We start from the raw sequence: 25,654 nt of genomic DNA, 5'->3' as shown, positions 1-25,654 counted from the left end.
ACTTGTAAGTACAAATATCAGGGCCTCAGCTCTCCCCAGAAACTCCATTTTTCTAGTGATGGGTTTGGCCTTGAGAATCTGTATTTCTAATAAACTTCCCCAGGCAGTGAGGTGCTAATGGAGGTGTGACATGAACAACTCTGGGTTTTCAAAAGGTGATTTTGGGTAGTAATTTAGATAGAAGATTAATTGGAGGGAAGTAAAATCGGGAGGCCAAGCAAGAGGTAAGGGCCTGAATTTAGGTGAGGCAGTTAGTGGCGAAAAGGGGCTGGATTTGAGGGAGATTTTGGAGGTGGGTTGCATGGGTTAAGGTAGATGAGAGAATAAGAAGGAATCATACACGATCCTAAAGTATGTTGAGAGTACATGTCCTTTGCTCTGATTGCCCATCTCTGAACAACCTCCTTGCTGTCTTAGACCTGACTCAAGTTAATCTAACTCACAAGGGACTGATCAATATACCCAAACTGCTGGTTGATTAGTATGATTTACAGTGAGAGAGGTGTCTAAACCTTTTTGGGTACAAAAGTACTTGTACCGTTGTTCAATATCAGAGTACCTGGGAAATGGCACTAGTAATTAGAAGATTTAGGAAAGAGAGAATTGTATGGTCTGAGGGGTATTTCATGGGAGCTCTACAATTGCCTTATTAACTTTACTATGCTCACATAATGTGATCGAAATACTTGTGGAGGTGATACAGTGTCTCTACTCATTCAGTGTTTTTCTTCAGTGTTGAGGATATATCTTGGTGCCTGCTTTGTACCGACTTATTTATTTGTATTCGACTTGTTTTTACAAGTCATCTTTTAGGGGTGGTTCCTTCTTCAGATGTCTAACCTCTTAGTTTCATTTTCAGAAAGGACACTGACATTTATTTATTGAGCAAGCCCCTTTGCATGGGTATCCTATCTTGAAGGCTGACTTTCTCACCAAAATCTGAGCTTATGAGACCTCTCTTCCACTGCCTCTACAACCCACCATCCTCCTGGGCGTGGTGGAGTGGAAGGGACGCTCTGTTGAGGAGATGTTGGGAGTTCTGGTACCACAGGGGCCTGGGAGCTGGTGAGTGACATCTCCAAGGCATGTGTGTGGCATCCTCCTAACCTGATGACTGTCCTCCCCCTCACATACTCTGTGGGGAAACAGGCTGGATGTGTAAGACAGCAAGGCCAGTGGGAGTGCCGATGCCTCTATTTTTTTAAACAGTTCTGCTATATTCCTTATCCTTGTACTAGAAGCTTGTAGGAGTTCAGATTTTTTTTTTTAAAGTCTGTCAAGGAAAATAACCAGCTTGAAATGTGTCAGGACTAGAATAGCCTTAGTCTCTACAAAGATGATTTAAAGTGTTTATACTCATGTATCAAATAAAATAATAATGTAGGCAAGTTATTGAAAACATTTGTAATTACTCCAGTAATTTGCTTGTTTACCATTGCTTTGAAAACAGTTCCACGTTACTTCTTTTTTTTTTTCTTTTATTTAATTTATTTTTGGCTGTGTTGGGTCTTCGTTGCTGTACGTGGGCTTTCTCTAATTGCGGCAAGTGGGGGCTATTCTTCGTTGCGGTGCACGGGCTTCTCATTGCAGTGGCTCCTCTTGTTGCAGAGCACGGGCTCTAGGCACGTGGGCTTCAGTAGTTGTGGCACACGGGCTCAGTAGTTGTGGCTTGCAGGCTCTAGAGTGCAGGCTCAGTATGTGTGGTGCACGGGCTTAGTTGCTCTGCAGCACGTGGGATCTTCCCAGACCAGGGCTCGAACCTGTGTCCCCTGCACTGGCAGGCGGATTCTTAACCACTGAGCCACCAGGGAAGTCCCCACATTACTTCTAATAATAGTATTAACAACCACAACAGTAATGGCAACTAATATTGAATGTTTACTGTATACCAGGCACTAAAACAAGGGTTTTGCATCCTAATATCATTGAACTCTCCCTGCTACTGACCCGAGATATACATATTGTCACCTTCACTATACATATGAGTAAACTGAGGTGACAGAAGTTAAAAAAAAAAATAGGCCAAGTTTACATGGCTAAAAAGTGGCAATGATAAAGGTCTACTTGATGAGAGAGGAAGAGAGAGAGGGAGAGGAAGAACTTCTAAACCGTTAGGTGATAATGCCTGTGATCAACTGGGCAATGGTTTTATGTGGTTCAGGGACACTTACTGTATTGCCCTCTTAATATATAGGTATCTAGGTAGAAATACACCGATTTCTTGTATTCTTTTTTTTTTTAATAAATTTATTTATTTAATTTATATTTTTGGCTGCGTTGGGTCCTCGTTGCTGCACAAGGGCTTTCTCTAGTTGCGGCGAGCAGGGGCTACTCTTTGTTGCAGTGCACAGGCTTCTCATTGCAGTGGCTTCTCTTGTTGCAGAGCACGGGCTCTAGGCACACGGACTTAAGTAGTTGTGGTATATGGGCTCAGTAGTTGTGGCACACGGGCTTAGTTGCGCTGCAGCATATGGGATCTTCCAGGACCAGGGCTCGAACCCGTGTCCCCTGCATTGGCAGGCGGATTCTTTTTCTTTTTTTTATAAATTTATTTATTTATTTGTTTTATTTTTGGCTGTGTTGAGTCTTCGTTGCTGTGCATGGACTTTCTCTAGTTGCAGCGAGCTGGGGCTGCTCTTCGTTGTGGTGCACGGGCTTCTCATTGTCGTGGCTTCTCTTGTTGCAGAGCACAGGCTCTAGGCGCGCGGGCTTCAGTAGTTGTGGCGCACGGGCTTAGCTGCTCCGAGGCATGTGGGATCTTCCCGGGCCAGGGATCGAACCTGTGTCCCCTGAATTGTCAGGCGGATTCTTTACCACTGAGCCATCAGGGAAGTCCCTGATTTCTTATATTCTTATACATCTTGTGGATTGGGCCTGTTTTTCTTTTATCCCACAAGTACTGATTGAGAGCTAACTGTATACAAAGTACTCTGCTAGGCCCTTGGAAAATAAAAAGCCTTTGCGGAGCTCCCTATCCTGGACAGAACATGAGAGAGATATATTAGGTGGAATCATGTGAGATTGCCATTGGAAATTTACATGGGAAGACTTCACATGGTTCAACTCGACACATAACGAAAATGAGGCGATAGAATATTAGCTGAATATACTGACCTCTCATTATGTTTCAGGCACCACGCTAAACATTTTATGTGTGCTAGTTCCCGAATCCTTAAAATAACTCTCAGATGTGAGTACTATAATTATCCCGGTTTTATAGATGAGGAAGTTGAAGCTCTGTGTGGTGAAGTGACTTGCCCAGAGCCACACACCTGGTGTGTGACAAAGGTGGAATTTGAACCCTGGTCAGTCTCAGTACACAGCCAGTGCCCTTAAGTCTCAGAATATAAGTACCTCAAGAGGTACAAATAAAAGTAACTACCTTATTTATGCACATTGAAAACTTTAAATTTTTTATGTCACAAACACTGTATAGAGCACTTACTAACTTATCAGGTATATTTCAGATTTCTGTGATCTGGACACATCTGGTCATGCATATCACCACTTAATCTCCACCATTTGCATTCTCCCCCTCTGAGAACAGCTAACCAACCAAGGGGAACATTTGGAGGAAGAATACAAAAAAAGAGGAACATTTCCACTTTTACTTGTTATGTGGACATTGGACCTGTTTATTTAGAGGCCCAAACACATGCTAGAATATATCAATTATAATTACAACTTCTTATTTTCTCCTGTGTCCAGTTGCCTTTCTTTCTAGGTCACATACACAGATGAGCATCATAGGAGTGAACATTTAATTGTACATAATTAAATTGTAGGCAATACAATTAAACTTTTTTGCATATAGTCAAGCCATTTTAAGAACTTTCCTCTTTAAAAGTTTCCTAATCTTACATTCAGATACCAAAATCCTGTCTATATAAACCATAACCTAAAATTTTATGTACAAAGGGATGTCCCTTTTTTAAAATGTTACATTTTTTTATTTCCATGCAAAAAAATTTAAGAAGTTGTTTTTTATTATTAAATGATATCGATTTTCGTGTTACCTGGTGAATCTGAGATTCTCCCCACTGCTGTCCCAATATTTTTTGACCCCCCCTGAAATATTTTAAATTAGCTTTGACAACTGGCATTCTCAAAGTAGGTCTTCCCCAATTAGAGGGTGGTCCCCTCTGCCTATGCCACACCACTGAACTTGGTTTATATTGAAACATCAAGGACTGCTTATTCCTAGGATCCTTTTTGGGCCTTGAAGAGAGGGTGAGTTGAGGAGTCAACCATGCTTGGGTTCCCCCAGCCCTTATTAGACTGATGACCTCAGGCAAATTACAGAAACCACTGGGAGACTCATCTGCAAAAATCTGGATAGTTAAACATTATTCTATCGGTTTGTGTGAAGGTTCATGCAATAATGTATAAGATAAAAATAAAGTATATAGAATAATGCCTGGCAGCACTTAGTAGGCCCTCAATAAGTGTTAGTGCTCTTATATTTGGGCATTCATGAAAAAGCCTGCCATGCCCTATCCTCTTCCTGAATTCACCTCTTTGTTAGGTGATCTCTTAAAGTCAGATTTGTGTTTCTTAGGGGTCTTGGCCTATTTGGGAGAACAGCTTTCTGAAATCCATTAATATTTCATTGGAGCTGTGGAGCAACAGCTGTATAACTTGCTTGGTGGGCCCTAATTGCAATGAATAATCTATGGACTCTTTTGAAATGTAATTCTTCAAAATGTGTATTATAATTAAACTCCAGCCAATACAAAGGCACTTTAAAACAGGTTTTAAAATTTCCCAAGCCAATTAGAAAACTGGTTGGTCCAACTGTCAAGTGTAGAGAAATATGCGAATTTATTGCAAAGACTGCTGTTCCAGGAAGACCTTGGCTGAATGTGAACACAACACACATCTTCTGAGAAAACACCTCGATGTACTATGTGATACTAAATCATTGCCTGTATTTATTAAGGTGGGTCTAAATACAAAGCACACATTGTGAGTGACAGAGTGGCAGTTACTAGAACAAGATATGTTTTGTTTTTTAAAAAGATCTTCTATCTTAAATATGACAACATTGTATGCCAACCTTGACATACTTTGTGCAGTAAAATAGCATAGTTACAGTATCCTTCTAAAAGCAAACAAGGTGTGCTACCATTATGATTTTTAATGCTAAGGGGATATTATATTAGAAACTAACAAATTCCACTTAAGTAATTTAAATCTAGGGATAATTTTATTTAGAACTCAACAAATATCTGGGGGATATGGGTTTGAGCTTTGCTGTTTATCAGCAGGACCCCATTGCTATATGCATTACAAACTAATTTAAAATAATTTTAGAGTATTGCTGGGGCTTACATATGTATTTTTTAAAATCTGAATCACGTTTTTGTACAATTTATCTTTTACCTTGATGTTTATTTAAAATAAAAGACAACAAAACCCCCACTATATTTTTGTGGGCATTTACAGGAAAAGTAAATGTAATTAACCTAAACCACAAAGGCACCCACTCCCAATCCACAGTCATAATTAACATTTATTTAAATTCTCTGGATGCTGGATGGTTTATGGAGACATCTCAATTTGAGATTTGAGATTAAAAATGGGTAGTAATTATACTTGGACTACAGAATGTTAAAAGTTTGGGTAGCTCTCTCTTTTTTAACCTATTCTATTTCACTGGATGTTTGGGAAGCTCTCTTTTTAAGACTGGGGATCACGTCATGAAAATTCCACAAATGTGGCAGTACAATTATCTGCAATAAAGAGAAAGCAGTGGGAACTGGATGTTTTGAGAGTGACTTACTTAGCTCCTCACCTTCATCTTGGCTGCTAAAGTTTTTTTTTTGTTTTTTGTTTTAATGTTAACATACAGGTTTACAGATAAGGTTTCACTGCATTTTGGAATGGAAAGAGGGTGTTGCAAAGGAAAGCTTAGTAGAATTAAAAATTGGAATGAATCAGTTATTTGCCAAATAACTAAGTTAAAAGTTATGTTTTCGTTTTTGTGTGTTTTTTTTTAAAGCATATGCAAAAAGTATGTACTGGGACATGTTCCAATTAGAGTTTTAAACAAATATTGTGTTTTTTGTTTTTAACCCCCCCATCGGCGCCCCCCCCAGCTAAAACTGGTGGGTGGGTGGGTGTGTGTGTGTGTGTGTGTGTGTGTGTGCAGGGCGCCTGCGGAGAATAGCACGCATCTTGTAGATCTTAAAAAAAAAAAAAAAAGCCAAGAACCCTGTTTCTTGAATAAACCACTGCATTTCTTGAAGTTAAAAAGAATCCCAAAGGAAACAGGAATTATCAGATTTGGAGCTTGATTTTTCTAAAAAAAAAAAAAAAAAAAAAAAAAAAAAAAAATTTAATTGAAAAAATCCTAATCTTCACATTTTTTGCTAGGCGAGAACCGAAGTTTGGAGGTAGACGAGCAGGCGAGCGGTTTGCCCGGGCGCAGAGCATGAAGGCCGGGCGGGCGCGGGGAGCGGGCGCCCGCCGCCCGGCGCGGGGGTGAGCAAGAGAGAGAGCGGAGCGCGTGTGGCCGGCGCCGCTCGGCCGGGAGCTCCCGCGCCCGCGCCCCGCGCCCCGCGCCCGCCGCCGCCGCCGCCGCCGCCGCCGCCGCCCCTGGTGCGATGGCGCAGAAACCCCGTTGACAAGGCACTGCTTTTTCATGACGGTGAGTTTCCCTTTGAGTGTATTATAATTTTGTGATAAAAATTTCAAGGAGAAAAAAAAAAAACACACACAACCTCCTTCCTCTGCCTCTTTCCTTCGGGGAGGGGAAAAGCGAGTGGGGGGGGGGCTGGAGATATATCTCCAGACAGAAAAGAAAGAGGAGCAAATTAAACACCGAGTTGCCAAAACCAGGATATTAGGTTTCAGCCCAGAGAGCTATTGGCTAAGGCTGTGTTTTTTTTTGGGGGGGGGGTGGGTTTGTGGGTGGGTGATGGTGGTGGTGGGTGGATGTTTAATGGACACGGAGAAAAGGGGAATCGAGTGTTAATGCCTTTCCCAGCGATGCCCGGGCCCCGGGAAGACCAAGTTCAGTGTCTCGGGCGGGGGCGCGGGCGGGCAGGGGGCGGCGGGGCCGGGCTGGGGGCGCCTAGGCGGGGTGGGGGCCCCGGCGCCTTTTTTTTTTTTTTTTTTTTTTCTTTTCCGCGGATGCAAATTTCTGGAGCGGGGAGAGGGAGAGCCTGGGAAGGGGGATGGCGTGGCTGTTGGTGGTGGGGAGGAGAGGGGAGGGAAGCCGTTTAATGACTCATTGATTGAGCCGGTTTAAAATTAGTTGTGTGCGCGAGTGCGAGTGTGTTTTCCGCCCCCCCCCCCCCCCGGAGCCGCCGGGAGCCGGGAAGGAGGGAGCGGGGCTCGGCGAGGGGAGGACGGCGCGGCGGGGCCGCCAGCAGGGGCAGGGAGGGCCAGGAGTGACGGCGAGCGAGGAAGAAAAATAAGCTTTTCCAATCTCCTCCCCTCGGTTTTCCCCCCCTCGTTTCTTCTCTCTCTCGGAAGCTCTTGGGTGTGAATCGCATTTTCTTTCTTCTCGGCAAAATGGACCCCGCGTCTCGAGAGGGGGAGGGGAGCGGGTGGGAGGGAGGCGGCGGCGGCTGCACGGGGTTTATTTTTCATCCTGGCTTCCTCGCTCCCGCCGCTTGTGCGGGCGGCCGCGGCTGGGAGAGCTCGGGGCCGGCCGGCCTCCCCGGCCCGGTGCCCGGTCCGGCCCGGTTCTCGGCGCGCGCCTGCCGGCAGGACTGGCCCTTCCCCGTCGCCTCGCTGCCTGGGTCCGAAGCACCGCAGAGGACCCGCGGCCTGGCCCGGACGAGTCCTTGTGCCGCGCGGAGGACCCTCGGCCCAGCCAGGCGCCGCCTGCGCGGCCAGTCCGAAGAGACGAGAGGCTCGGTGGCACTCTTTTGGCCGAGAGTGCGCGGGCCCGACGCGGTTCGCGCCCCCGGATCGTCCCGGACGCAGGATCTTGCGGGGGTTGTGCGGGGCGGGGTGGGGGGTGGCAGTTGGAAGGCGCTAAGATGGCGCTGGGCCTGGCCCGTCGCCAGGGCTGGTGGCGCAGTTGCTCCGCGGGCGCCATCTTCCCTGGCGGCGCGGGCGGCGCCCTTTGGGGACGCCTCGCCGGCCGCACCTCCAGGCGGTCCGGGGCGTGGGGGCTACGCTCCGGGGGCCGAAATCTGTACTTGGGCCCGGGGCCGAGTAGCCTGGTCCTTCCCAGTGCCCCCAGACCCGAAAGGCGAGGCCGCCGGCTCGGAGCGGGAAGGGGCTGGGGCCGGCGGCATCTTGTTCCTTTTACCACTTGCGTTGAGGGAGGAAGTGGGCTGAGGGTCGGGCCTTGCAGCCGAGGGGTTCCCTCCCTGAACCCGCAGCCCCCTCCGCCCCCCGCCCCAGTCAAAATTGGAGGTGAGGGCTTCCCGTCGTCTTCTTACGGCTTGAACCTGGACGGCTTTGCTTTCCCTGGCCCGGCTTCGGGCAGGGCATGGAGGCTTTTCGTTCATCCTCTTCCACTTCATTTTGAGACTAAAGTCGAACCAGGTTACAAAACTGCAGAAAAAAGAGTCGAGGACAGTGTCTGTCTGCCTTCCAGTAGCGTGGTTCTGTATAGGTCCCCTATGTTAGTTTTTTTAGTTGGTTGTGTTTTCACAACCCTGGAGAGACTTTTCTCTAGTTGTCGAATTGTGGGAAGGTGATGGGTTCCGGTGATAAACTTCTTTTTGGCTTTCATATCCCCTATTCCAAATGGTAGTAAATTACGATAGTTTCTTAGAACTCTGATCTGAAAAATTAAACTCTCCTTGAAACACCCCGGAGACTTTTTTCCTTTTCCTTTCTAAAAACAAAAACAAACAAAACACTGTATTTTGGTTCATCTCTTTCTGATCAGTATAAGACTTCTCAGTTCCCCCACTCATTAAAGTGTTTCCTTAGAAGCATTCATATAAGTATTTATCTGTCCTGTAGTAGCTGTTTATCAAGGTGTGTGTGGGTTTTAACTTTGTTTTCAGTTGTTACTGAAAAGATTATTGGGAGGAGGAAAAAGTCAGGAAAGCTCTGATCTCTCTAGGAGTCCACCGAGATGGAAAGTAAATAGTTAATTTCTGGTGGATAAAATAACGTAGTGGCACCATTAGGTGTGTGCTTGTGTTTACAAATACTACAGTGGATGTTTTAGGCCCTTTAAAACCTACCATGTGTTGAACACTGTTGTGTGCCAGGAACTGTATATATTTACCAGGGAAGGAACTAATAACGTTTGCCAAGATATTCGAATTGTTCAAGGTCTCGAAGTTTTAAGTGGTAGAATTGACAGTGGATCCCAAAAGCCATGTTCCTAGCTCTGTATCTGTGGTTTCCAAATCTGAGCATCAGAATCAACTGGGGAGATGTTTTAAAATACAGATTTGTGACATCCATTTGTTAGGGACAGTTGGGGTTTTTTCAAAAGGTCTAATGTGTTAGGCAGTCTCAGTTTTAAGATTCTGACTTTCAACTTCTCAATGCCTCTAACTCCCTCCAATTTTGAAATTCTGGCTCATCCAGGATCCCCTGAATCCAAATATGTAGGACTCTGTGTTATTCCAGAGCTCTCCAGGTGATTCCATTGTGACACAGATACACATTGAGAACATCACTGTACTACACTATGCACTGTGCTGCTGGCTCTCTTGAATTGGAACATGAGACTTGAGGTCTATATCATTTTGAGTTTCAGCACAGTTTTATTGCTCACATTATTTTTATTTTTCTCCTCTGCCATTTATCAAATCGTTGAAATGATTTTCTTACAGAAAGAAAGCTTAAGTATCGCAAGCCTTTAAAATCTTAGTACATATTTAAAAGTATATAATTTCATTCTACTAGAAGTTACATAACATACTGGCTTCTAGGTCTAGCCGGGCCATCTAGTTTAGTCAAGACAGCTATCCAACAAAAATATTGATAGAATTGAATCTAGGATTGATACAGAATTTAGGAATAGGGTAGGAAATATCCTGAAATAAAAACCTAGAGATAAATCCTTGAAAGGAAGGGTTCTTTCTGATTTTGAATTGGGAAAGTATTTTTTGGGTTTTGGGAAGTAGGATGGGGAAGTTATTCTAAACATGAGACTTGATAAGAACAGAGTATGCATTAAAGACACAGAAGGTCAGGAAGAAACATCCAGAGCAGGTAATGAATAGCCAACCAGACCAAAATGAGAGAGAACCGAGTCAGTGAGGAAATCATTAACTTCTCTGGAGCAAAGACCACGTATTTTAGTTATTTTGTGCTTTTCTTTCTTTATTCTAAAATTCTAAGATTTTCTTTATTCTAAAGTGTTTAGTGATTGCTAGGGGGAATGGTTGAAAAACTTTGATTTTTGATGCAGGTGTCAAAATTACATTATCTTTGTGTATATCCACGTTCCTCTGTCCTTCTACATTTTGAAAAGTTTTATAAGGGGCAACTGTTGGATACCTGTGTGCAGTCTGTGTGCAGTCTGTGTCCAGTCTAGACTAGTGAGTGGGTGGGGTCCTAGTATTTGTGTCATGTGGTGTTTCTCCCCTTGTTTTTCATGGTAAATGTCAGAGTAATTATTTTCTTTGACTAAAATCCAATAAAGCTTGAAAGGAGGGGAAATCTAAAATAAACCTGCCCAGAGGGAAAGAGTAGCTTCTTTATTTTAAAGTAGCCTTTAGTGAAATTCAAGACAGACAAGATCTCTGCTATCATGGACTTTATAGTATAGTGGGAAAAACAGGAAATAAGTAAACACAAACAAGATAATTACAGATTAAGAAAACTTATAAGAAGTTAATAAGCTGGTGGGTCTAAAAGAGTGTTGTAGGGAATGACTGTTTTGGCTAGTAAGAGTCAAGGAGTGTCCCTTTTGAAAAGGTGACATTTGAGCCGAGACTTGACACATGAGCTTGTGCTAGCCATGTGAAAAGCTGGGGAGACATTCTTGGCCTGGGAACAAGCGCAAAGACCTGAAAGGCCCAGAAGGGCGTGGGTGTTAGAACAGAGAAAAGCAGGAGGAGAATGCAGGGACCTAGAGAGAGAGAGTGCAGGGCCTCTTATATTAGGGCTTGTGGGAGTTTTGAGATTTTAATGAAAATGAGAAGCTATTGTAGGACTTTAATTAGGACAATGATATGTTTTTGTTTTTAAATATCACTGGCTGCTCTGTGGAGCAAGAGAGGAAGCAGAGAGGGCAGTTAGGGGACTATTGCAATGGTCAGCTCGAGGCTGATAGTATCTTAGACAAGTACAGTGGCAGTGGAGATGGAGCAGAGTAGATGGTGGGTTTCAGATATATTTTGGAGGTTGAATCAGGAGTATTTTCTTCATGGGTTGACTGTGGAGGGAGAGAAGGAGGAATCAAGGATGCCTTCAGATTCCTGGCCTGAGCTTTGGTGGCTGGTGGTGCCAATTGCTTGTAGAGAAGACTAGGAGAGGGAGAGGTGTGAAGGGTGGGTTCTATGTGGAACCTTTTAGGTTTTTGAAAAACTTGTGAGACATCCAAGTGGAAAGTCAAGTAGGCAGTGAATATTCAAGTTGAGCTGAGTGGAGTGGACATAAATTTTGGGAGTCACTATCATAGAGATAGTATGTCATGGAACTGGTTGAGATCATTTGTGATCATGGAAGACTTAAGATCAAGCCCTAAAAGTTCCAGTGTGTAAAGCTTGGTTAAAGTAGACCAAGAAGGTTCAGCATTAAAGCAGGAGAGCGAATTATCCCTTTCAAGAAACGAAGGACTGGTCTGCTCTGCCAAATACTGTTGAGAAGTTAAACAGTGAGGATAGAGAAATTCCACTTGGATTTGGCTCTCTTGACAAGTAGTTTCAGTGGCATATGAGGATGGAAGCCAGGTTGGAATGCATTGAGAGAATGGGAGTGAAGTGAATGTAAACTGCTTGTTGGGGAAGTTTTCTCGTAAAGCGAGGACAAACTGCACAGCAGTGGTTGGAGAGAGAGATGTGATCAAGGAAGCGCATTTTTAAAAAATGATGGGAAATAGAAGAGCATTTTCAAGTAGGCTAGCGAGAATATCTAATAGGGAGAGACTAATGCAGAAGAGAAATAAGACTACCAAAGGAGCAAAATTCTTTATTTTTTTATTTATTTGTTGGCCTCGCTGCATGGCTTGTGGGATCTTAGTTCCCCAACCAGGGGTTGAACCCAGGCCCCAGCAATGAAAACGCCGAGTCCTAACCACTGGACCACCAGGGAATTCCTGCCAAAGGAGCAAAAGGAGAAAAGGAATTCAAAACACAAGAAGAGGGTTTGCCTTTGGTGGGAGCAAGATGACTTGCAGTCATCTTGCAGTGTAGCAGGAGAGAAGGCAAAAAATTGGCACAAGTGCAAGGAGGTTTAGGAACTGGAGATAGAATATAGGGCTTTCAGTTCTGGTGGCTTCTGTTTTCTCAGTGAAGTCTGAGGCAGGGCCAGCAACTTAAAGGAGGAAAGGGTGTGGATGGTTTGAGATGTGGAGGACACCTCACCTTGGACAGCAGGAAGTGAACTCACTGGGACACCAGATAGGGTGGCTGGGCATTATTGAATGCCTGGATGTGGCTGGAGGTGGGGGGAGGTCTGAATTTAAGGTGAAACCAATCGACCCAGTTAGTTGTGTGGTTTTCTGCCACCAATGTTCAGCTATAACAAGGGAAGCAAAAGCAGCCAGGTGATCAGTTCAACCAAGATTGGAGTTTGGCCCCCCAGGTGTGATAGGAAGAGAGGAGCTAGGGAATTGAGGGTGGTTGCAAGGGTGTGATTAGTGATGAACCTTGGGATGTTATCTGGGTAGGAAAGCAAGAGAGGATAATGGGGGTGGGGGGCGAAGAATTTAATCATGAAAATCAGTTTTGGTTAATAAAAAGTGACTTAATGGGTAGAAAATTTCAGCCGGGGATGATGAAAAAGTTCTGGAGCTGGATAGTGACAACAGTTGTACAACAATGTGAATGTACTTAAAGCTAATGAACTGTACACTTAAATGGTGAATCTTACGTATGTTTTACCACAATTAAAAAAAGTGAATTCGGGAGTTCCCTGGCAGAGCAGTGGTTAGGACTCTGCGCTCTCGCTGAGGAGGGCCCGGGTTCAATCCTTGGTTGGGGAACTAACATCCCACAAGCCACATGGCACGGCCAAAAAAAAGAAAGAAAGAAAAAGAATTAACATTTAAAGGTTTGTGGTAGGTACAGATGTTACTTGCACACTGCTTTGGACTATTTGCAAAGTACTATATTTTCTATGGAAGAAAGGTTTAGAAAGCATATCTCAAATTATTGAGGCTAAAGAGACAGTATCCCCTCTTATCATGGTCCCAAACTTGAGTAGGCATAACAGTCACCTGTAGACACAGAGGTTCTGGAGTGGGACTATGAAATCTTATGTTTCCCTGTTCACGCACTTATTCTAAGCCTTTAGCATAGCATTTAAAACAAGCTGGGCACTCAGTAAACATTTTCTGGCTAAATACTTAGACAGCCCAGGTAGAGTAGAATGGTGGGAACCAAAGAAAAAAACATTTTTTGAGATAGGTAGAAATCAACAAGGCCTTATAGTACATTGTGATCTCTGTGGGTAAGAGAAAAATCAGATTAAAGGGAGAGAAATAAGGGAAAGTCATTTTTTTAAAATTCAGATAATACCAAGTGGAACTTTGTAGCACTCTCCCTAACCTCCCTTTCTCTATTCTTTTCTCAGACTGCTGTCATTCATCTTTTCATAAGGTTCCTCTGTTCCCCAAATGGTCTACAGAATAAGTAACATTAAAGTAAAATTAGAGAAGAGGAGAGCAGGGTAGATGATAGGATTCAAAACAGAGGTCTGTGGTCTTTCCTGAGAAGATAGCAAGGTCATTTGTCAGGGGCAGAGGCAAAAGGTTTTGAGTTTGAGGGGAGTAAATTTGTGGAATGTGTCAGATGTGGGGAAGATGGACGAAAGGAATGGTACTTAGCTGCAGTGAGGCAACATGAATTAAGCAACATACCAGTTCCATCTGCATGTCATGGTTCTCTCGTGATCAATAATGTTCTAGGGTAGAAGTGGAAAACACAGTGGGTGAGGGGGCTGGCAGAAAGCGGGGGGCGGGGAGGGGATGTTAAATGAATGTGAAGTGGGAGAGCTGACAGAGAAGGAAGGAGGTGTGGACTTTAAAGGAAAGCCCTAAAAGGGAAACCTTGTAAGTGGTCCTTCGCTGAATGGAGATGGGCCCAGGAGGCGGCTCTGCTGGGGTGGCTTGCCCATGTGTAGTGCAGTTCACAAGTGCTCAGGGCTGGCAACATACCTAGTATGGGAACGTGGAAGAAAGAGATCTTGGGGAGAGGCAGCTTGATCTTTTTTCCCCCTTACCTCATATGTGCTTCCGCTCAGGAAAAGGTCCTGAGACCTCACTGTACCAAATCTGAAACCCAGGTTCCCCTTCCCTGTAATCCTAATTAACTTTAATTTATATAGTTTTTATTTAATTATAAATTTCTTTTTAATAAAGTTGGAAAATTGAGCATTTTCTGTTTTTGTGGGTTCTTTGGCTTATCTTGCAAACACTTTGAACATTCGTATTACCTGAAATAAAAATCCTAAATGTGAGGGAATGAGGTATGAACGGTATTGCCTTTCTAGGAAAGGCTTATTTCAGTTCAACTAAAATCCAGGGTGCTTCCTTGTAGCATCAGAAATTAAACATGTGTCACAGGTGTCCCAACCTGTGACCGTAACATTTTCACAAGAAAGAAAATGGGGGAAAGGAGAAAGAATATTGTTAAACCTTAACATTATTTCGGGCCCTGACGGGTGTTTAGTATTATTAAATTCTGACAACACCCTGTAGGTACGTTTGTCTCCGTTTTATAGATAATGAAACTGAGGTTTAGAAATGATAAATAACTTGCCCAAGGTTACATTACTAAGCGGCAGAGCTGGGATTTGAATATATACTGCATGTCCATGCATCATACATTTTGCCATTGGTATTAAGCCCATGTATAAGATTTTATCTACAAATGACTGCCTACTAGTTAAACATTTTGAAGTTTTAAAATTAAAATTGGATGACCTTTGTTTCAATAGGAGGAATAGGAAAAAGTAGTGTTTTATTGATAAATAAAAGTGGTGATCAAAAAAACCAGAATCTTATGTCGATAGTCAAATTTTAGGTCAGAGCAGTTATTCTGCTCCTACAGATAATTCAGTTTTTTATTTGCATAGTATGGTGAGTCAAACATGCGTAGTATTGCTCCCAAGCTCTATACTTGGGAGCAATCAGGGATTATGAATCATATCCTTCACTTAGCAAAAATCCTAATTGGAAAAAAGAACACCTAGAACCTTAATTAAACATGATATGGTACAGCTCAAGTTGTTCCCTTGCTTGGAATGTTGTCAGTGTTATAAAAGTACAGATTTGGATCTAAAACGTACAAAGTGTGATTCGCTTTAAAGAAACATTCTTTTAAAGAGGCCATACTGTAGGTTGAATATAAGGCCAGTAAAATAACGTGTCAGAAGGATTTTTTCCTTTTCTTTTTGACCCTATGAGAAAGCTGAGCCCTGATGGACAACAGTAATAAAAGATGATGAAACATTCTTACTGTGTGGATTTTTTAGTTCACTGGGGCTGACCTACAGCTCTTGATCGTTAAGTTGGTCCCTGAACAGTCTGAGGTAGTGCATGAGTTCTTCATGCAAGGCTGCCAGAACTAACCTGAATTTTCCTTCTTTCCCAGTGAGAACCAGCCCTCTCACTACTTACTAGTGGTAAGCCTAATTTGGGGAGATGAAGAATTTCAAAATCTTGTGGTAAATGTCATATGGGAGAGACTTTCAAAATTTGTTATGTAGACTAAATATTTCAAACATAACTAAGGAGTGTTAAGACTGCTATTGTATGTATTAAAATCACCCATCTTTAACAGTTGCCTGCAGTGATTTCAGATTTTTATTGTAATTTTTTAAAAAAGATAATCAGTTTATTTATCTGATTTCTTGGTTTTTATTGTAGAGTTGGTATTCAGCTCTCCTTAGAATAATATTTTACAGTGTTAGGGCCACCACCATCAGTTGATTTTTAGCAATAATTTTTAAAGCCCTAAGCATTTCCCCTGAATTTAAAAAAAAAAAAAAATGCCGTAGTTGTTGAATGTTTAGCTTTAGTGTAATATACATGAAAGTTTTATGAATATAAAATAACTTAGGGTAGTTTATAATTCTTTTCAGTAGTCATTTCTCAATAAGTAGTAGAGCTGGAGAAACCTGGATGCCATATTGAGAGATTAAATTTAAAATCTTTATATTTGTGTTTGGCAAACAAAGGTATTACATACAAAATTTAAATTACTGTCAAAGAAAGTTTTCTAGAACAAAGTTTAGTTTTTTAAACTGGACTTAACCTGGAAAGTAGAATAATAGATTTTTTTTTTTAATGTGGAGAAATGTCTTCAGATTTAGAAATAACTCATTCCATGTGTAGAGACTGTTATCCACACACACAAAAAAAATCATTTTTTTCTCCTGATTACTGAGAGTAAAAGTTTTTGATTGTGTGGTTTTAACTTGGAAGTATTTCTCCTAGGATTTAAAATAAAAATGAATGCTGCTACATTTAGATTTTTTAACTCTGATACTTCCTAGAAGTGCAAAGAAATATATTTAGGAATAGGAAGTAAGAATAAACTGACCTATTTGTATTTTGATTCTCCAGATCTGTGAGAATCAGGATTGGAAAGATCATGAGAGTCCAGCCCCTTTTCTCTAGGTGTGATCACACTTAAAAGATGCAGATTTACACCTAGAGATGTTTGGAGCTACTTCTATCCATATACCTCAAGATCGCTTGCTTGCTTATTTATTTATTTTAGGTTTTTTTTTTTCACTTTACTGGTCTAATTTACAAGGTAAACAATAACTGATTTTTTTTTTCTTTTAACATCTTTATTGGAGTATAATTGCTTTACAATGGTGTGTTAGTTTCTGCTTTATAACAAAGTGAATCAGTTATACATATACATATGTTCCCATCTCTCTTCCCTCTTGCATCTCCCTCCCTCCCACCCTCCCTATCCCACCCCTCTAGGTGGTCACAAAGCACAGAGCTGATCTCCCTGTGCTATGCGGTTGCTTCCCACTAGCTATCTATTTTACGTTTGGTAGTGTATATATGTCCATGCCACTCTCTCACTTTGTCACATCTTACCCTTCCCCCTCCCCTTATCCTCAAGTCCATTCTCTAGTAGGTCTGTGTCTTTATTCCCGTCTTGCCCCTAGGTTCTTCATGACCTTTTTTTTTTTTTTCCCTTAGATTCCATATATATGTGTTAGCATACTGTATTTGTTTTTCTCTTTCTGACTTACTTCACTCTGTATGACAGACTCTAACTCCATCCACCTCACTACATGATTTCTTTTTTTTGAACTCACTTCTCCCTCCAGCTACTGCCCTAATTCTTTGCTCCTCTAGGTTTGTTGGGTTTTTTTTTCCCCAAATTTTTAAAGCTATTTTCCTTGTTTCTCTTCATCAGTCTGATTTTTATGTCACATGGTATACTTAGAATTATTTTCTGTTACAGCATATATTACGTAGGTAAAACAATCTGAAAGTAAATGTCCAAAGAGAATAATCAAAGAAAAATGAAATTTGGGGAACTGTGTTTGAAAAAGAGGAGTGGGGAGGGCCTTAACTTACCTAGAAATGTAAAATGGACATTGTGCCATGTGAAAACCTGTGCATACCAGAGAAGATTTCCTTATCTTTTTAATATATTTTATGAGTACCAAATTATTACTGTACATTCTTTTTTCATTTGCACTGTCATGTTAAGGTTCTAAGGTTAAATGAGATAAATAATCAATTAAGAAATCACCGTAAGTCTTGCCAGGGGTCTGTTTACGTGTCTTCCCCACCAATACTCACAAAGAGAATAATGCATGTGCTACAGTCAAGATGACTGAAAAGATCTGCATCTAATGTTAAAAAGTTGTGTAAACTGTTTTTCAAAAATATGCACATTGGATATGCAGTACAAAATGAACAATATAGAGAAATATGTTAAAGTCTTCATGTAAATGAATACTTTAGTTCTATACATACATGTAAACTTAAATTGTTTTATAGAACACATTTTCATTACAATTAGATGCTCCCCAACTAAAACTGATGTTACATCAAAAAATGTGACATAAAACCTATTTGACATTAACCTTTTATTTTTGTCATACATTACATAAATTCTCAACTCATTATTTAAAATATGTTCTATGTTCCAAATTACCCTACTATCCAAATGTTACCTTGAGCTTGACTCTCAAGTATGTCTTCAGGATATAATATACATGAAAGTCACAAAGCAAATAATTTATTTTCAGAGCATGACATGGATTTGGTATATGTATATGCGTTGTATGTATATACCTTTAAAATATTTTCCATCCTTTTAAGATTAATTTAAAGTTAAAAATGTTCTGGGAATTTTCTGGCAGTCCAGAGGTTAGGACTCGGCGCTCTCACTGCCGAGGGCGTGGGTTCAATCCCTGTTTGGGTAACTAAAATCCCATAAGCCACGTGGCGCAGCCAAAAATAAATAAATAAAAATATTCTGGTTTTTTTCTTCCTTTCCAGAATGTTTCTTTTCTAAATGGAATGTCATGTTTTGAAAAGTTATTACTGTAACTATCTATTCGGAAAGAAAAAGCCACTGCACTGATAATTCATCATCAAATATTTATTAAATGCTGATTTTGTACAGGGCACTTGGAGGGTACAGGAACATGTGATCTAGCTGGGTAGATAATAGGTACATGCAGAAAAGTACACAGCAGTATGTGATAAGTGCCAAATGAGAGCAAAGGAGAGAGAGCCTTTGACCGAAGTGTGTGAGCGCGTCCATCCATTCACTCATTCAGCAAATATTATTGAGTACCTAATATGTGCCAGGTGCCATTCTAGGCTCCAAGATGCCTCAATGAGCAGGACTCTCATGAGAAGACAAACAGCATACCTAGGTAAACTTGTAAGTTATAGGGAGAAAAATAAAGCAAGACAAGGAAGATGTGGAATGCTGGGGGATGGGAAGGTGGTCACTGGTAGGTCATGATCCTTGGGGCAGAGAGTTGAAAGAAGTAAGGAGTGAGCCTTATCTTAAGGAATGACATTCCAGGCAGAGAGCAGCCAGTGCAAAGGGCCTGAGGCATGAGCGTGCCTGGTGAGTTCTAGGCCTGGGAAGTCAGCAAGGGCTAGAATCAGAAAGAAGTCAGAGAGGTTTGGGGCTGGGGGTGGGGGCCGTTGTTTACTCAATGCTTATTCACAGTTGAACATAGAAAAGGAGTTTGGTTTTTACAATGAGAAAAATGGGGATTCATTGGAGGGTTTTGATTTATGTTTTAAAGGCATTGCTCAGGAGGCTGGGGTGAGAATAGATGCAGGGGGTAAAAGAGGGAGAGCAGAGAGGCCAGATGAGAGGTGATGACGGCTCGGACTAGGGAGGTAGCAGTGGAGGTGGTGTGTGGTTGGATTCTGGATCTGTTTTGAAGGTATAGCCGATGGGATTTCTTGATGGATGGGATGTGGGGCGTGAGAGAATGAGCAGTGAAGGGTTACATATAAAAAATGAAATTTGAACTGGAACCTAAGGAATTCGTTGACCAGGAGAAGATGGCAAAGCAGAGGAATTTAGGTGGGAAAGAAAGAAATTAAGTGAGAAGTATATAAGAGGGGCAAGACAGTGGGGAATCTTCTTTGGATGAAGTGAGAAGTTTCTCAAAGAGGAGAGAGAAAAGAAGGCTGGAATGGGACATTGGGAAAGCAGTTTGTGAAATGCACTCAATGCAAGGCCAAAGTATTTGAATTTTTCTTTACGTACAAAAAAATCATAAAGTTTTTCAAGCAAGGCAGTTATTTGACTAAGAGAGAAAGAATCCTTGTAGTTAATAACAGCCTTGGAACCGGACAGATCTGTGTTCCAATCCTGGCTCTTTTCCTTTCTGTGCTGTCTCCAGTAAATTATGTAACCTCTCTGGGGGCATGTGCCTTAGTTTCTCTGGATTGAGGATTCACCTTGCAGAGGAAGTTTGCCAGGATTAAGTGAGACCATGCATACAAAGAGTTAACAGTGCCTCACTAATTTGGAGCTTAACTATCACTACTTTTTAAAATTATTGTTATAAAAAAATGTTAAAGCAGTGTTTAATTAGACTAGTCTGCTAATAGTGAATGAATGAGTGAATGGCTCCTTTAGAAAATGAAATTGACTTTTTGTCTTAAGTGAATTATTTCTGTCAGTCAGTATTGCCTTCCAAGACTAGGCAATGCCCCTTGAAATTCCTGTTAGTTGTCCAGTGGTATACTTTTATCAGAACAGCAGGGGATGTAATACAGAGTTCTCCCCCCAAACAGTTAGAGATCAAATATAACAAATTCCCATCTTGACATTCTCAGTTTAGTATAGAAAAGACTGAGAAATTTAGCAGTAGAAACCTGATGTCACTTTAAAACCCACTTTCCAAAAATCAGTGTCCTGCTGAACACTGGTCTGCAGAATGGAGGTTTAGAAAATGCTGGGAAAGTGAAAAAAGGCATATGGGCTTTGATTTCGTTTAAATATAAAACATACTTTAAAAAATAAAAATATACTAAAGAAAAAGATTGAAAAAGTATGTTCCAAAGTATTAGCTCGGGCTGCCATAACAGAATACAGATGACCCTTGAACAACATGGGTTTGAACTACATGGGTCCACTTATGCACGGATTTTTTTTTTTTTCACGGAATACCTACTACAGTACTCATGATCCACAGTTGATTGAGTCTGCAGATGCAGAGTAACTGCCTATGTAGAGGACTGACTATAAAGTTATATGCGGATTTTCGACTGCTCAGTTTCGACTGGTCAGAGCTCCAACCCTTGAGTTGTTCAAGGGTCAACTGTACCATAGACTGTGTGGCTTAAACAGCAGAAACTTATTTTCTCACAGTTCTGGAGGCTGGGCAGTCCAAGATTGGGGTGCCAGGCAATTCGCTTGCTGGGGAAGGCCCTCTTCCTGGTTTGCAGATTGCCACCTTCTTGCTGTCCTCACAGGAGCTCTGGACTCTCCTCCTCTTCTTATAAGAGCGCCAGCCCTATTGGATTACGGCTCTACCCTTGTGAACTCATCTAACCTTAATTATTTCCTAGAGACCCTGTCTCTAAATCCAGTCACATTAGAGCTTAGGGTTTCAACATGAGTTTTGTGGGGGACACAATTCAGTCCACAGCAGTTACTGCTAGGCAGTGGAATCATAAGTGATCTTCATTTTCTTCTTTATGCATTTCTGTACTTTCCAAACTTTCTGCAGTTGAGGGTGTTGGGTGAAACTGGGTTCCACTTATATGAGTTACCTACAGTAGTCAAACTCATAGGGACAGAAAGTAGAATGGTGGTTGCCAAGCGCTGGGGGGAGGGGAAAGGGAGAGTTAGCATATAATGGGTACAGAGTTTCAGTTTTGCAAGATGAAAAGACTTCTGGAGATGGATGGTGGTGATGGCTGCACAACAGTGTAAAGGTACTTAATACCACTGAACTGTACAGTTAAAAATGGTTAAGATGGTGAATTTTATGTTATGTGTATTTTACCACACATACACACAAAAATTCTCAGCCCCCTCTCCAAAAAAGGCCCCAAAAAACTTCTAAAAAATATATAGCTTTTGGAGTTAGACAGATTGGGTTTAAATACTAGTTCTGTGTTGATATAGTGGTTCTCAAACATGAGTGTGCATCAGGATTACCTGGATGGCTTGTTTAACACCCCCTGAGTTCCTGGTCCAGTAGGTCTGGGATGGGCCTTGAGAATTTGGATTTTTAACAGGCTCCCAGGTGATTGAGAGCCTACAGCAAGTTCCCTGTTTGTAAAAGTGGGTTTGTTTGTCAGCTGTGAGGCTTATGTGGGAGTACTTGGTTCAGGCGCTCTCAGCATCAATTTTAGTTTCTTTTTAGCAAATTGTTTGTTTGCTTTTTCCTCAAATAATTTACTATTGGATTTTTTTCTCATGTATTTAAGATCATTTTACACAAACATGAAGAAATAACTTATTTTTAAAATTTATTTTATTCAAGTATAGTTGATTTACAATGTTGTTAATTTCTGCTGTACAGCAAAGTGATTCAGTTATACATATATATATTCTTTTTCATATTCTTTATCACAGGATATTGAATAGAGTTCCCTGCGCTATAGAAGAAACTTATTTTTAGAAATATATATTAAAGTCTTTAAATATGTAAGAAGCATGTAAAATTAACTTTGCTTCTTAGAAGATTAGGATTATTTCAGTCCAGTGGCTAGACTAGGGTTATCTTTGGAACTGATACTTAATATTCAACTTTTTTCCTTTTCCAAATTATATCTGTGTGTGTGTGTGTGTGTGTGTGTGTGTGTGTAGGGGGTTATAATCTGGTGAAAACAAGGGTTATGGCAACTCCCTTCCCTTCATCCCCCCCTTCCATAAAAAAAATCCCACAAACAAAACCTCTTGGAAACCATATGTAAATAATTAGGGTAAATATTATTCATACCTCTTTAACTGTTCTTAAATCTTAAAGATTTCCACCTTGTGGCTGTCCATAAAGGCTAACAAGGGGAAAATGAGCCTCTAGGCCAGTGTTTTTCCTAAACTAAGTTCTATAAAAGTCTCTAGATGGGAACTGTCCAATTTGGGGGGCACTAACCACATATGGCTGTTAGTGCCTGAAATGCACCAATTGTGATGTGCTCTAAGTATAAAGTCCACACCAGGTTTTGAAGACTTTGTATGAGAAAAAGGATGTAAAATATCTCATTAATTTTATATTAATTACATGTTGAAATGATTAAATACATACTAAATAAATTTTTTTAAAATTTTGTCCAAAATATTTTTTGGGTATTCTGGACAAAATAAAACGCAGTTCACCCTTGAACAATGTGAGGGTTAGGAGCACCAACCCCCTATGCAGTTAAAAATCCACATATAACTTTTTATCCCCCCAAAACTTAAATAATAGCCTACTGTTGAACAGAGCCTCACTGATAACATACAGTCAATTAACATATATTTGGTATGTTATACTTATTATATACTGAATTCTTACAAAAAAAGTAAGCAAGAAAAAAGAAAATGTTATTAGGAAAATCATACACAGAGGAATTCTCTGGCAGTCCAGTGGTTAGGACTCCGTACTTCCACTGCGGAGGGCTCGGGTTCAATCCCTGATCAGGTAACTAAGATCCTGCATGCCACACAGCGAGGCCAAAAAAAAAAAAAAGAAAATCATACAGAAGAGAAAATACATTATTTAGAGTACTATACTGCATATATCCATACCGTTAAGTTTATGACATCTGTTTACAAGATGAATTGTCTTGTCAGTACCTACATCAATATTGTCTTATATAATACAAAACACTATAGATGTTACATGTATTTCTAACACTAGACATCAAAAATGAAAAGATAATGTGAAAAAGAAATTTATATTTATGTATAGGTATAGTGGTTCATGCATTGGTAAAGAAAAGGCAGCAGTATGATTGCTTTATGGTGGCCTAGTGTCATCCATACGATTGCTTCACTGTAGCCCAGCCTCTGTGGGCTGAATGAATCATTATATGAATGAATCATTATAAAATGAATGAATGAATGAATGAATCATTATAAAATGAATGAATGAATGAATCATTCATTATAAAATGTTTATGGCATATAGTATTATAGTCATTCATAATACGGTATTGGAAACACTTATATTTTTCTAAAAAACCACTTACCTATTATGATAGGCTGATGTGCAGGTTCTCCAATTACGAGAGAAAGAGGCATACTTTACAGTAATGTAATTCCTTTTTTTTTTTTTTTTAATTTTTAAAAAATATTTTTTGGCCGTGCTGCACGGCATGTGGGATCTTAGTTCCCTGACCAGGGATCAAACCTGCACCCTCTGCACTGGAAGCACGGAGCCTTAACCACTGGACCACCAGGGAAGTCCCACAGTAATGTAATTCTTTGAAAGCAAAGTTATAAAACAGTAAGAAAACAAGCACTGTTAATTTTGTATTAAATATCACTCACCTTATGCCTATGTAAGGATAGGCTATCCACTTCCATACAAGTCTTGCTCATGATGTTCTACATGTATATATTTGTAAATGTATTGGAAAAAAAATTTGTGTATAAGTGGACCCTCGCAGTTCAAACCTATATTGTTCAAGGATCAACTGTATATTACAACAAATTACACTTTAAAAAGTTTAGCTACTAGAACATTTTGAATCTCATGTGTGGCTCTCACTTGTGACTCATGGTGTTTCTATTGGACAGCTGTGCTGCTCTAGACCCACAGGAGTTAATAGGTGTTGGGAGTGGAGTTGGGAGAGAATGGAGGGTTCTGTGGCAAAGTCAGTGTGGGAAACAGTGACTTTGAAAAAGCAGGAGGTCTGGGGACTTCCCTGGTGGTCCAGTGGTAAAGAATCCGCCTTCCAATGCAGGGGACGCGGTTTAAATCCCTGGTCAGGGAACTAAGATCCCACATGACACGGGGCAGCTAAGCCCGCGCGCACCACAACTACTGAGCTGGCACGCCTCAATGAGAGAGCCTGCGTGCTGCAAACTACAGAGCCCACGCGCCCTGGAGCCCGCGCACCACAACTACAGAGAGAAAACCCACATGCCACAACTAGAGAGAGGCCTGCACACCACAACGAAGAGCCCATACAGAAAGAAAGAAAAAAAGAAAGAAGACTTTAGGGCTTCCCTGGTGGCACAGTGGTTAAGAATCCGCCTGCCAAAGCAGGGGACACGGGTTCGAGCCCTGGTCCGGGAAGATCCCACATGCCTCGCAGCAACTAAGCCTGTGCACCACAACTACTGAGCACGCGTGCCACAACTACTGAAGCCTGCACGCCTAGACCCCGTGCTCCGCAACAAGAGAAGCCCCGCTTACTGCAACTAGAGAAAGCCCATGCACAGCAACGAAGATCCAACACAGCCAAAAATAATACATAAATAAAGTAAATAAATTAAAAAAAAAAAAAAAAAAAAAAAAGAAGAAGAGGGCTTCCCTGGTGGCGCAGTGGTTGAGCGTCTGCCTGCCAAAGCAGGGGACACGGGTTCGAGCCCTGGTCTGGGAGGATCCCACATGCCGCGGAGCAGCTAGGCCCGTGAGCCACAACTGCTGAGCCTGCGCGTCTGGAGCCTGTGCCCCGCAACAAGAGAGGCCGCGATAGTGAAAGGCCCGCACACCGCGATGAAGGGTGGCCCCCGCTTGCCGCAACTGGAGAGGGCCCTCGCACAGAAACGAAGACCCAACACAGCCAAAAATAAATAAATAAATAAATTAAAAATCCTTCCCTCTACTTTTAAAAAAAAAAAAAAAAGACTTTAAAAATAAATAAAAAGCAGGAGGTCTGATGTATATCATGAATTACTGAGACGGGTATGTGATATGTAACGTTTCCCGAAGTTATTTCATTATGGAACCTCTGCCAGCCTTTTTTGTTTAAAGGACTCCTTTCCCTGAAGTCTTACATGGAAAAGACTAAAATGCTGCTCTCAGCTACGATGTTCCCACAGCTCCTTTTCTTTTTTTAAAATTTATTTATTTATTTTTGGCTGTGTTGGGTCTTCGTTTCTGTGCGAGGGCTTTCTCCAGCTGTGGCGAGCGGGGGCCACTCTTCATCACGGTG

General features: G+C 41.4%; 1 protein-coding gene across 1 annotated transcript in view; it reads left to right on the top strand.

Annotated features, from left to right (window-relative positions):
• The first annotated feature begins 6,604 nt into the window (after positions 1-6,604).
• BICRAL (BICRA like chromatin remodeling complex associated protein) overlaps positions 6,605-25,654 on the top strand; it is an 81,140-nt gene continuing 62,090 nt past the window's right edge. The window contains exon 1 of the mRNA XM_061196207.1: positions 6,605-6,649. The gene's annotated coding sequence lies outside the window, so the exon portion shown is untranslated. The remainder of the gene's footprint in view (positions 6,650-25,654) is intronic.

Source organism: Eubalaena glacialis, chromosome 7 (genome assembly GCF_028564815.1).
Source record: "Eubalaena glacialis isolate mEubGla1 chromosome 7, mEubGla1.1.hap2.+ XY, whole genome shotgun sequence".
Classification (NCBI taxonomy): domain Eukaryota; kingdom Metazoa; phylum Chordata; class Mammalia; order Artiodactyla; family Balaenidae; genus Eubalaena; species Eubalaena glacialis.
This window is presented reverse-complemented; position numbering and strand designations above follow the sequence as displayed.